Raw genomic sequence first — 13,699 nt, 5'->3', positions numbered from 1 at the left:
GTTCTCACTCGATTTTCCCTTACTAAATAAGGAAAGGTATGGTGATTGAACTAACTCTTACCCTCAGATCCTAGCCCTCTCCCTTGGGGAGGTCTAGTGTTAGTAGGTATGGAATTAGCCAACAATGTCCAGTTTAACCAAGCACTTGAGCATTCCAACTCAAGTATCACCTCTTAATCAACCCCCATGTCAAGTAGAAGTTCTACTCCATTGACATGAAATTAATAATCATAAAAATATGAGAAGACATAATTAATTAAAATAAAATAGAGAATTAAAATTAATTAAAATAAAAATAACTTCATATATTAATAAATTCAAAATGTAACATACTTAATTGAATAGAGTCAATGAGTAACTAATTAAAAATAAAGGAATAAGGAAACAAACTAAAGTAATGTCTTCAACGGAGGTAATCACTTTCAGCATCCAAAAATCTAAGCAAAAGCATAAACTATCAATGTAATGCAACTCTAAAAACTAAGTGTAATCCTAATGTGATGAATCTGAATGTGTCTGGATGCCTCCTGAGTTTCTACATGTTCCTAGGTTTAGTCTGTGTTTCTGGGCCGAAAACTGGGTCAAAAAGCGGCCCGAAATCGTCCGCAGCGTATTCTGTTATTTTTGCAGATCGCGCAGATCACGCGTATGCGTCGTCCACGCGTTCACGTCAGTCAGTGATTTTCCTTGTCATGCATTCGCGTGGTTCACATGTTCGCGTCACTCGTGTAGACTCCAATCCAGGCGTTTGCGTCAGGCACACATCCACGTCACTGCAAATTCTTCACTTTGCGCATTCGCGTGGGCCATGCGCTCGCGTCATTGCTCGCTGGTCATCTCCTTAGTTTCTTGTGTTCCTTCCATCTTTGCAAGCCTCTTCTCCAATTTCCAAGCCATTCATGCCCTATGAAGCCTGAAACACTTAACACACAAATCACGACATCGAATGGGATAAAGGAGAATTAAAATACATAATTAAAAGTCTCTAGAAAGCAAGTTTTCAACCATGGAGTAATTTTTGGGAAGGAATTGTAAATACATGCTTATCATATGAATAAGTGGGTAAAGATTTGATAAAACCACACAATTAAACACAATATAAATCATAAAATAATGGTTTATCACTAACTCATGGATCACTAGGAACCATGACCAAGGTGTGAACCCGAACCCAAAGAATTGGCTCACAATGGTTCGGGGGAAATACTTGGATTTCAGTCCGGAAACTGTAAGGTTGGCATTCAACTTGCCAATAATGAGAGGAGACCCTCATCCTTTCACTAGAAGAGTCAACTTTGATCAAAGGTTGGACCAAGTCCTCATAGACATCTGTGTGGAAAGAGCTCAATGGAAGAGAGACTCAAGAGGCAAGCCAGTTCAATTGAGAAGGCCTGACCTCAAATCCGTGGCTAGGGGATGGTTGGAGTTTATCCAACGCTCTATCATTCCTACTAGCAACCGGTCTGAAGTTACTGTTGACTGGGCTATCATGATCCATAGTATCATGATTGGAGAGGAAGTAGAAGTTCATGAGATCATATCTCTAGAACTATACAAGGAGGCTGACAAGCCCTCCACTTTGGCAAGGTTAGCCTTCCCTCATCTCATCTGTCACCTATGCAATTCAGCTGGAATTGTCATAGAGGAAGACATTCTCATTGAAGAGGACAAACCCATCACTAAGAAGAGGATGGAGCAAACAAGAGAGCCCACTCATGGACCTCAACAAGAGCATGAGGAAATTCCTCATCAAGAAATTTCTGAGATACCTCAGGGGATGCATTTCCCACCATACAAATATTGGGAGCAACTCAACACCTCTTTAGGAGATTTGAGTTCCAACATGGAGCAATTAAGAATGGAACACCAAGAGCACTCCATCATCCTCCATGAAATCAGAGAGGACCAAAAGGCCATGAGAGAGGAGTGATGAGCGGATAATTTATACGCTTTTTGGCATTATTTTTAGTATGTTTTTAGTATGTTTTAGTTAGTTTTTATTATGTTTTTATTATTTTTATTTAAAAATCACATTTCTGCACTTTACTATGAGTTTGTGTGTTTTTCTGTGATTTCAGGTATTTTCTGGCTGAAATTGAGGGACCTGAGCAAAAATCTGATTCAGAGGCTGAAAAAGGACTGCCGATGCTGTTGGATTCTGACCTCCCTGCACTCGAAGTGGACTTTCTGGAGCTACAGAAGCCCAATTGGCGCGATCTTAATTGCGTTGGAAAGTAGACATCCTGGGCTTTTCAGCAATATATAATAGTCCATATTTTGCCCAAGATTTGATGGCCCAAACTGGCGTTCCAATTCAGCTTAAGAATTCTGGCGTCAAAACGCCAGAATTGGCACAAAAGCTGGAGTTAAACGCCCAAACTGGCACAAAGGCTGGCGTCTAACTCCAAGAAAAGCCTCTACACGTGAAAGCTTCAATGCTCAGCCCAAGCACACACCAAGTGGGCCCGGAAAAAGATTTCTGCATTAATTACTTACTTCTGTAAACCCTAGGCTACTAGTATTATAAATAGAACCTTTTGCTATTGTATTTTCATACTTTGATAGACCTTTTCACGTTTGGGGGCTGGCCTCACGGCCATGCCTAGACCTTGTTCTTATGTATTTTCAACGGTAGAGTTTCTACACACCATAGATTAAGGTGTGGAGCTCTGCTGTTCTTCATGAATTAATGCAAAGTACTACTGTTTTTCTATTCAATTCACACCTACTTCTTCTCTAAGATATTCATTCGCACACAAGAACATGATGAATGTGATGATTATGTGACACTCATCACCATTCTCACCTATGAACGCGTGCCTGACAACCACTTCCGTTCTACATGCAAACAAGCTTGAATGTGTATCTCTTGGGTTTCTAATCTAAGATTAAAACCTTCGTGGTATAGGCTAGAATTATTGGTGGCCATTTCCTGAGATCCGGAATGTCTAAACCTTGTCTGTGGTATTCTGAGTAGGATCTGGGAAGGGATGACTGTGACGAGCTTCAAACTCGCGAGTGTTGGGCGTGTGACAGACGCAAAAGGATCAATGGATCCTATTCCAACATGATCGAGAACCGACAGATGATTAGCCGTGCGGTGACAGCGTGCGTAGAACATTTTCACTGAGAGGACGGGAAGTAGCCATTGACAACGGTGATGCCCAACATAAAGCTTGCCATGGAAGGGAGTATGAATGATTGGAAGAAGGCAATGGGAAAGCAGAGGTTCAGGAGGAACAAAGCATCTTCATACGCTTATCTGAAATTCTCACCAATGAATTACATAAGTATCTCTATCTTTATTATATATTTTATTTATCTTTTAATTATCAATTCTCCATAACCATTTGAATCCGCCTGAATGAGATTTACAAGATGACCATAGCTTGCTTCAAGCCGACAATCTCCGTAGGATCGACCCTTACTCGCGTAAAGTTTATTACTTGGACGACCCAGTGCACTTGCTGGTTAGTTGTGCAAAATTGTGACAAAGTGTGATTCACGTTTGAGAGCACCAAGTCTTTGGCACCATTGTTGATGATCACAATTTCATGCACCAAGGAGCAACAAAGGCAAGGAAGAGACATAGGGGAGCTCAAGCACTCCATAGGATCTTCAAGAGGAAGAACTAGCCACCATCACTAAGGTGGACCCGTTCTTTAATTTCCTTGTTCTTATTTTCCTATTTTTCGATTTCTATGCTTTATGTTTTATCTATGTTTGTGTCTTTATTACATGATCATTAGTGTCTAATGTCTATGTCTTAAAGCTATGAATGTCCTTTGAATCCTTCACCTTTCTTAAATGAAAAATGTTTTCTGAAAAAGAAAAAGAAGTACATGAATTTCGAATTTTATCTTGAAAATAATCTAATTATTTTGATGTGGTGGTAATACTTTTTGTTTTCTGAATGAATGCTTGAACAGTGCATATTTTTGATATTGTTGTTTATGAATGTTAAATTTGTTGGCTCTTGAAAGAATAATGAAAAAGGAGAAATGTTGTTGATAATCTAAAAAATCATAAAAATTGATTCTTGAAGCAAGAAAAAGTAGTGAAAAACGAAGCATGCGAAAAAAAATGGCGAAAAAAAAAGAGAAAAAAGAAAGAAAGAAAAAAGCAAGCAGAAAAAGCCAATAGCCCTTTAAACCAAAAGGCAAGGGTAAAAAGGATCCAAGGCTTTGAGCATTAGTGGATAGGAGGGCCCAAAGGAATAAAATCCTGGCCTAAGCGGCTAAACCAAGCTATCCCTAACCATGTGCTTGTGGCGTGAAGGTGTCAAATGAAAAGCTTGAAACTGAGTGGTTAAAGTCATGGTCCAAAGCAAAAAGAGTGTGCTTAAGAGCTCTGGGCACCTCTAACTGGGGACTTTAACAAAGCTGAGTCACAATCTGAAAAGGTTCACCCAGTTATGTGTTTGTGGCATTTATGTATCCGGTGGTAATACTGGAAAATAAAATGCTTAGGGTCATGGCCAAGACTCATAAAGTAGCTGTGTTCAAGAATCAACATACTAAACTAGGAGAATCAATAACCCTATCTGAATTCTGAGTTCCTATAGATGCTAATCATTCTGAACTTCAAAAGATAAAGTGAGATGCCAAAACTATTCAGAAACAAAAAAGCCACTAGCCCCGCTCATCTAATTGGAACTGAGCTTCATTGATATTTGGAATTTATTGTATTTTCTCTTCTTTTTATCCTATTTTGTTTTTAGTTGCTTGGGGACAAGCAACAATTTAAGTTTGGTGTTGTGATGAGCGGATAATTTATACCCTTTTTGGCATTATTTTTACATAGTTTTTAGTATGTTTTAGTTACTTTTTATTATATTTTTATTAGTTTTTATTCAAAAACCACATTTTTGGACTTTACTATGAGTTTGTGTGTTTTTCTATGATTTCAGGTATTTTCTACCTGAAATTGAGGGACCTGAGCAAAAATCTGATTCAGAGGCTGAAAAAGGACTGCAGATGCTGTTGGATTCTAACCCTCCTGCACTCGAAGTGGATTTTCAGGAGCTACAGAAGCCCAATTGACGCGCTCTTACTTGTGTTGGAAAGTAGATATCTTGGGCTTTCAAGAAGTATATAATAGTCCATACTTTACTCGAGATTTGATGGCCCAAACTGGTGTTCAAAGCCAGCCTAAAACTTTCTGGCGTAAAACGCCAGAATTGGCACCAAAACTGGAGTTAAACGCCCAAACTGGCACCCAAGATGGCGTTTCACTCCAAGAACAGCCTATGCACGTGAAAGCTTCAATGCTCAGCCCAAGCACACACCAAGTGGGCCCCGAAAGTGGATTTCTGCACTATCTGCACTTAGTTACTCATTTTCTGTAAACCTATGTTACTAGTCTAGTATAAAAACAACTTTTAGATATTTATTTTATATCTTTGGATCACTTTTGATCTTTGATCATCTTATGTAACTTTGACACTTTGGAACCTCCATTGGAGGCTGGCCTCACGGCCATGCCTAAACCTTTTTCACTTATGTATTTTCTACGGTAGAGTTTCTATACCTCATAGATTAAGGTGAGGAGCTCTGCTGTTCTTCAAAAATTAATGGAAGTACTATTGTTTTTCTTTCAATTCACGCCTACTTCTTCTCCAAGATATACTCTTGTACTTAATTCAGTTAAGTCAGAATGAAGGGGTGACCTGTGACAATCACCCACTATCTTCGTTACTCGCTTAGCCAAGATCCGCGTGCCTGACAACCACAAGCGGTCTACATGATGTTCAACGTAGTCATTGGACGACAGCCGGAGTATATTCTCTTGGATATCTAATACACGGACCGAGTCCGTGAGATTAGTATCTTCATAGTATAGGCTAGAACCATTGGCAGCATTCCTGAGATCTGGAAAGTCTAAACCTTGTCTGTGGTATTCCAAGTAGGATCTGGGAAGGGATGACTGTGAAGAGCTTCAAACCTGCGAATGTTGGGCGCAGTGACAGTGTGCAAAAGGACAAGGGTCCTATTCCGACGCTAGCAGGAACCGACAGATGATTAGCCGTGCGGTATCTGTACCTGGTATTTTTCATCCGAGACGAGAAATCCGATAGTTGATTAGCCGTGCAGAGATCGTACCTGGTATTTTTCATCCAAGAGGATCATACAGCTTGCCATGGAAGGGAGCACGCATGGTTGGAAGAAGATACTAGGAAAGCAGAGGTTCAGAAGCAACAAAGCATCTCCAAACGCTTATCTGAAATTCTCATCAATGAATTACATAAGTACCTTTATCTTATTTTCTGTTTTATTTATCTTTTAATTATCAAAACCTCATAACCATTTGAATCCGCCTGACTGAGATTTACAAGATGACCATAGCTTGCTTCAAGCCGACAGTCTCCGTGGGATCGACCCTTACTCACGTAAGGTATTACTTGGACGACCCAGTGCACTTGCTGGTTAGTTGTGCGGAGTTGTGAAAAGTGTGAATCACAATTTCGTCCACCAAGTTTTTGGCGCCGTTGTCGGGGATTGTTCGAGTTTGGACAACTGACGGTTCATCTTGTTGCTTAGATTAGGTAATTTTATTTTATGTTTAAGCCTTGTAATTTTATTTTTGAAAAAATTCAAAACAAAAAAAAAGGGGTTTGTTCTTCAGAATTTTTAAGAATGAATTCTAGAGTTTCATGAGATATGTTGAAGCCTGGCTGGCTGTTAAGCCATGTCTAATCTTTTGGACTGAGGTTTTCACTTATCTTTGCAGGAGCCTTTTGGTTCCATCAATTTGGCTGTTGTATGTAATGCTCTGCTAAAGCTTGGCTGGCCATTTGGCCATGTCTAATTCTTTTGGACCGAAGCTTTAGACTAACATTGCATGATTCCTGGAATTCTTATTAAAAATTTTGTATTTCTTTATTTTCTTTTTCCAAAATAATTTCGAAAAATACAAAAAAATTTAATAAAACCATAAAAACCAAAAATTTTGTGTTTCTTGTTTGAATCTAGTGTCAAATTTTAAGTTTGGTGTCAATTGCATGTTTTAACTTTTCTTAAAATTTTCGAAAATATATGCATTGTGTTCTTTCTTGATCTTCAAGTTGTTCTTAATGATTTTCTTTGTTTGATCTTTAATTTTTCTTGTTTGTGTCTTTTCTTGTTTTTCATATGCATTTTCAAATTCATAGTGTCTAAACATTAAAAATTTATGAGTTTGGTGTCTTGCATGTCTTTCTTTTCTTAAAAATTTTCAAAAACATGTTCTTGATGTTCATCATGATCTTCAAAGTGTTCTTGGTGTTCATCTTGACATTCAAAGTGTTCTTGCATGCATTTTTTGTTTTGATCTTAAATTCTTATGTTTTGTGTCATTTTGTTTTTTTATCTCTCCTCATTAAAAATTCAAAAATAAAAAATAATATCTTTCCCTTATTTCACTCATAAAATTCGAATTTTGGGTTGATTTAGTCAAAAAAAAGTTTTAAAATTTAGTTGTTTCTTGTTAGTCAAGTCAAAATTTCAATTTAAAAATTCTATCTTTTCAAATCTTTTTCAAAAATAAAATCTTTTTCAAAAATAAAATCTTTTTCATTTTCCTTCTTAATATTTTGAAAAAATTTAAAATTGATTTTCAAAATTTTTTTCTTATTTTTATTTCATATTTTCAAAATTATTGCTAACAATTAATGTTTTGAGTCAAAAATTTCAAGTTGTTACTTGCCTATTAAGAAAGGTTCAATCTTTAACTTCTAGAATCATATCTTTTAGTTTCTTGTTAGTCAAGTCATCAACTTTAATTTCAAAAACCAAATCTTTTTAATTTCCTTTTCAATCTTTTTCAAAATAAATTTCAAATCATATCTTTTTAAAATTTCAATTTCAAAATCTTTCTCTAACCTCTTATCCTTTCAAAAATTGATTTTCAAATATTTTTTAATTAACTACTTGACTTTTTGTTTGATTTTAAAAGTTTACTATTTCTTATCTTTTTCAAAACCACCTAACTACTTTTCTCTCTCATTAATTTCGAAAACTAACTAACAACTTTTTCAAAAATCTCTTTAATTAATTAATTTATTTAGTTTTCATGTTACTTTTTTTTCTTTTCTTAATTTTCGAATTCTAACTTAATTAATTAAAGAAAAATAAAAATATTTTTCTTCTCCCTCTTTTTAAAATTCGAAATTCTTCTCTCTCATCTCTCTATTTATTTTATTTATTTACTAACACTTCTCTTCTTCTTATAATTCGAACCATCTCCCTCTCTCTGTGTTCGAATTCTTCTCATTCTATCTCTACCTCATTCTTCTATTCTTCTACTCACATAAAGGAATCTCTATACTGTGACATAGAGGATTCCTCTTCTTCTCTATTCTCTTCTTTTTCATATGAGCAGGAACAAGGATAAGAACATTCTTGTTGAAGCTGATCCTGAACCTGAAAGGACTCTAAAGAGGAAGCTAAGAGAAGCTAAAGCACAACACTCTGGAGAGGACCTAACAGAAATTTTCAAAAAAGAAGAAGTTATGGCACCCGAAAATAACAACAATGGTGGAGATGCAAGGAAGGTGCTTGGTGACTTTACTGCACCAACTTCTGACTTCTATAGAAGAAGCATCTCAATTCCTGCAATTGGAGCAAACAACTTTAAGCTTAAGCCTCAATTAGTTTCTCTAATGCAGCAGAATTGCAAGTTTCATGGACTTCCATTGGAAGATCCTCATCAGTTCTTAGCTGAATTCTTGCAAATCTGTGACAATGTTAAGACCAATGGGGTTAATCCTGAGGTTTACAGACTTATGCTTTTCTCCTTTGCTGTAAGAGACAGAGCTAGGACATGGTTGGACTCACAACCTAAAGAAAGCCTGAACTCTTGGGAAAAGTTGGTCAATGCTTTCTTGGCCAAATTCTTTCCACCTCAAAAGTTGAGCAAGCTTAGAGTGGAAGTCCAAACCTTCAGACAGAAGGAAAGTGAATCCCTCTATGAAGCTTGGGAAAGATACAAGCAATTGATCAGAAGGTGTCCTTCTGAAATGCTTTCAAAATGGAGCATCCTATGTATATTCTATGATGGTCTGTCTGAATTGTCCAAGATGTCATTAGACCACTCTGCTGGTGGATCTCTTCATCTGAAGAAGACGCCTGCAGAAGCCCAGGAACTCATTGAAATGGTTGCAAATAACCAGTTTATGTACACTTCTGAAAGAAATCCTGTGAATAATGGGATGACTCAGAAGAAAGGAGTTCTTGAGATTGATACTCTGAATGCTATATTGGCTCAGAATAAAATATTGATTCAGCAAGTCAACATGATTTCTCAGAGTCTAACTAGAATGCAAGCTGCATCCAGCAGTACTAAAGAAGCTTCCTCTGAAGGAGGAGCTTATGACCCTGAGAATCCTGGAATGGAAGAGGTGAATTACATGGGAGAATCCTATGGAAACACCTATAATCCTTCATGGAGAAATCATCCAAATTTCTCATGGAAGGATCAACAGAAGCCTCAACAAGGCTTCAATAATAATAATGGTGGATGAAATAGGTTTGGCAATAGCAAGCCTTTTCCATCATCTGCTGAGCAACAGACAGAGAATTCTAAGCAGAGCCTCTCTGACTTAGCAACAATAGTCTCTGATCTAACCAAGACCACTCACAGTTTCATGATTGAAACAAGATGTCACTGGACAACTCTGCTGGTGGTTCCTTACATATGAAGACAACGCCTGAAGAGGCTAATGAGCTTATAGAGATGGTTGCTAATAACTAATATCTATACACTTCTGAGAGAAAACCTGTGAACACCGGGACTACTCAGAAGAAAGGAGTCTTGGAGGTGGACACATTGGACACCATTTTGGCTCAAAACAAGATCCTACCCCAGCAGATTAGTGGTGAACCAATTCGAATTTCCCACAGCTTAACCGGCAACTGCACCGGGTCATCCAAGTAATACCTCAGGTGAGTGAGGGTTGATCCCACGAGGATTGTCGGACTGAGCAAGCAATGGTTGTCAAGTTAGACTTAGTGATTCCAGGGCATTTTGGCCAGTTTCACTGACCTTTTCTTTATTGTTTTTAGGGTAGTTTCATGCATTTTCTTAGGGAATAAGCAAGTTTTGGGTAGAATTTCACTTACATCTTGATTCAAGCATACATTGTGCACTTTACATGATTTCATGAGGATTTTACATGAATTGTATGACAAATTGGATGATGCATTTCCCATGACTTGGACTAGAGCTTTGATGCACTTTATTACTTGATTTCAGGACAAAGGAAGCAAGGAAGAACCACATTAGTATCCACGTTAGTCTAACTAACGTGACCTCTAACGTGGAATGGGAGCTAACTTGCAAAGTTAATGAGAAAAGTAATCGCCAATAACGCCCTCGAAGCCATAATAGCCCACGTTAAGAGTCACGTTAACTAAGTTAACGTGAACTCTAACGTGGAAGAAAGAAATGAAGTCAACGTTAGTGACACTTACCTTTGTCACTAACGTTGGACCAAGCTCACAATTGGCCACGTTAAGAGCCACGTTAACTTAGTTAACGTGGACTCTAACGTTGAGAAGCAAAAGAGAAGCCAACGTTAGTGACACTTACCTTTGTCACTAACGTTGAGCTAAGCCACAATGAGCCACGTTAACTCCCACGTTAACTTAGTTAACGTGGAAGCTAACGTGGAGGGAGCAAGAATCGCCAACGTTAGTGACACTCACCTTTGTCACTAACGTTGGAATGAGCCAATGTGAGCAACGTTAACTCCCACGTTGACTTAGTTAACGTGGAAGCTAACATGGATAAGGGAATAATGAGCCAACGTTAGTGACACTCACCTTTGTTACTAACGTTGGAAATGGCTATCATTGCTACGTTAGAAGCCACGTTAACCTAGTTAACGTGGACTCTAACGTGGGAAGTAGGGGCACATTGGAACGTTAGTGACAAAGGTAAGTGTCACTAACGTTCTCGAAGGATTGGCAAGCTTACGTTAAGAGCCACGTTAACCTAGTTAACGTGGACTCTAACGTAGGGGGAAGGGAAGACTCTCAACGTTATTGGGAAAGGTGAGTCCCAATAACGTGTGCGAAGGACCAAGAGGCAACGTTAGTGGTCACGTTAGTGCCACCAACGTTGAAGTTGATGTGGACCATCCCTGGGTGAGGAACGTTAGTGAAAAAGGTGATTGTCACTAACGTTCTCGAACCCACACTCTCACTTAACGTTAACGCCACTAACGTCCTGAGCTAAACACCCTGCCTACTTCACACTTTCTCTCTGCAAGTAAAGCTAAGCCCACTGCAGAAGATAACTGCTTCAAACTCAAGATCCAAAGGCCCATATCCAAGACTTGAAGAATCAACTAGAAGATCAGAAGAGTAGTATATATAGGGGTAGTTTTGAATTAGAGAAGGAGCTTTTTGGGGGATTGGAAATTGGGAACTACTCTCTGTATAATTTACTTTCTCTGCACTTCTAGTTCTAATTTTTCATGATGTATTCTCCATCTTTATTTTCTATTTCCAGAGCTATGAACAACTAAACCCCTTTCATTGGGTTAGGGAGCTCTGTTGTAATTTGATGGATCAATACTAGTTTTCATTACTCTTCTTTTATCTTTTCTCTTTATTTTACTAGAAAGCTTTCAATCTTCATCCAATTGGGTAGTTATCTTGGAAAAGAAGCTATTCATACTTGGATCTCTTCTAGAAGAGGAATGAAGAGATCATGCTAGAAATGCTTTCTCATGTTGGACCAAATTGGGTTTGGTTGGATATGGTGACTATAATCCTACTAACACTTGATTTGGAAATGCATGTGGTATAAGCAGTGACCATACTTCATCTATTCTCATGAGCAATTGACCAAGGAATTGGCTATTGATCAAGATTTGAGAAATTGAATTGCCAAGGAATTGGAATTCGATCACTTAAGATTGCCAAGGAGATCAATGAATGCATTGATTGAGGAAGAGATGAAAATGAACTTGATCCAGAGAATGCAACATCTTCTAAGCCCAATGAATCCCCATCTCTGATCTTACCCATTCTCTTTAAATTCTGCAATTTACTTTTATGAGCATCTTCCCCATTCCCATTTACAATTCTGCAATTTACTTTCCGTCATTTACTTTGAGCTCTTTACTTTCTGCATTTACATTTTCTACTATTTACTTTCCCGCCATTTAATTTCCTGCAACACTCAAAGCAAATTCTGCTACGCTCATCTAGAACATTCCTCTAATTAAAGTTGCTTGACCAATCAATCCCTGTGGGATTCGACCTCACTCTATTGTGAGTTTTTACTTGACGACAATTCGGTACACTTGCCGAGGGAGATTTCTTGAGAGACAAGTTTCCGTGTGCATCAAGTTTATGGCGCCGTTACCGGGGATTGATTTTGTATCAACAATGATTAAATTGGAGGATAACTAGATTGAGCATTTTTTTTTCTTTTGTTTGATTTAAGTTCATTTGAGTAATTTACTTTCTGTTCAGTTATTTTCTTCCCTTCCCACTACCTATTTTCTTAGTTGTTTACGATTCAGTCCACTAACCCACTAACTGTTTGATATATTGCATCACTCACACTAACAGCATTTCTAACAAGAATAGTCTCTGCCTCTAGTTCCTTGCTTGTGCCTTGTTGGTTGTATGACAGGGAGAAGAAGCAGGGATTCAACTTCATTTGATTCTGAACTTGAGAGGACCTTCCTTAGATTAAGGAGGGAAGCAAGAGGAAAGAGAGTAGTTGGTGCTGAAGAAGAGGAAGAGTACTCTGAAACAGACATGGATGAAAACATGGAGAACCATCATGAAGACGAGGCTCACAACCATGGCAGAGAGGGTCTAGCAAATCATGCTGGGCAAGAGAGAAGAGTTCTGGGTTCTTACATCAACCCAAACCCAGGAAACTGTGGGAGTAGCATCCAAAGGCCAACCATACATGCCAACAACTTTGAACTAAAGCCACAGCTCATCACCCTTGTTCAGAACAACTGTTCATTCGGAGGGAGTATCCAAGAAGACCCCAATCAACATCTAACCACCTTCCTGAGGATATGTGATACTGTGAAGTCTAATGGTGTTCATCCTGACACCTATAGACTACTTCTGTTCCCTTTCTCACTCAAGGACAAGGCATCTAAATGGTTGGAATCCTTCCCAAAGGAGAGTTTAGCAACCTGGGAAGATGTGGTAAACAAATTCTTGGCAAGATTCTATCCTCCTCAACGGATTAACAGGCTGAGAGCTGAGGTGCAAACATTCAGGCAGCAGGATGGTGAGATTCTATATGAAGCATGGGAGAGGTTTAAGGACCTGACAAGAAGGTGTCCACCAGATATGTTCAATGAATGGGTGCATCTACATATTTTCTATGAAGGCTTTTCTTATGAATCAAAGAAGGCAGTAGACCATTCATCCGGGGGATCTCTGAACAAGAAGAAGACCATTGAAGAAGCCATAGATGTCATTGAAACTGTAGCTGAGAATGACTACTTCTATGCTTCTGAAAGAGGCAACACTAGAGGAGTGATAGAGCTGAACAATGTGGATGCACTGTTGGCCAAAAATAAGTTTATTACCAAGCAGCTGGCTGACCTCACCAAGAAGATGGAGAGGAACCAAGTGGCAGTAATCACCACCTCATCAGCAACCCAAGAGGGAGTGAATGCTGAGGCAGAGGAGGAGCAAGAACAAGCCAACTACATTGGAAACTCACCCAGGCAAACCCA

At 38.4% G+C, this 13,699-nt stretch overlaps 1 non-coding gene across 1 annotated transcript; it reads right to left on the bottom strand.

Moving 5' to 3' along the window:
* Positions 1-13,205: 13,205 nt before the first annotated feature.
* Positions 13,206-13,312, bottom strand: LOC148555452 (small nucleolar RNA R71). The gene has a single exon (XR_015888303.1). It is a non-coding gene; the product is annotated as a small nucleolar RNA R71 (small nucleolar RNA).
* Positions 13,313-13,699: the final 387 nt, after the last annotated feature.

The sequence above is a fragment of the Arachis ipaensis genome, chromosome B6 (assembly GCF_059453495.1).
Source record: "Arachis ipaensis isolate K30076 ecotype BB chromosome B6, ASM5945349v1, whole genome shotgun sequence".
Lineage (NCBI taxonomy): Eukaryota > Viridiplantae > Streptophyta > Magnoliopsida > Fabales > Fabaceae > Arachis > Arachis ipaensis.
Note: the sequence above shows the minus strand (reverse complement) of the source record. Positions and strands in the feature narration are given on the sequence as shown.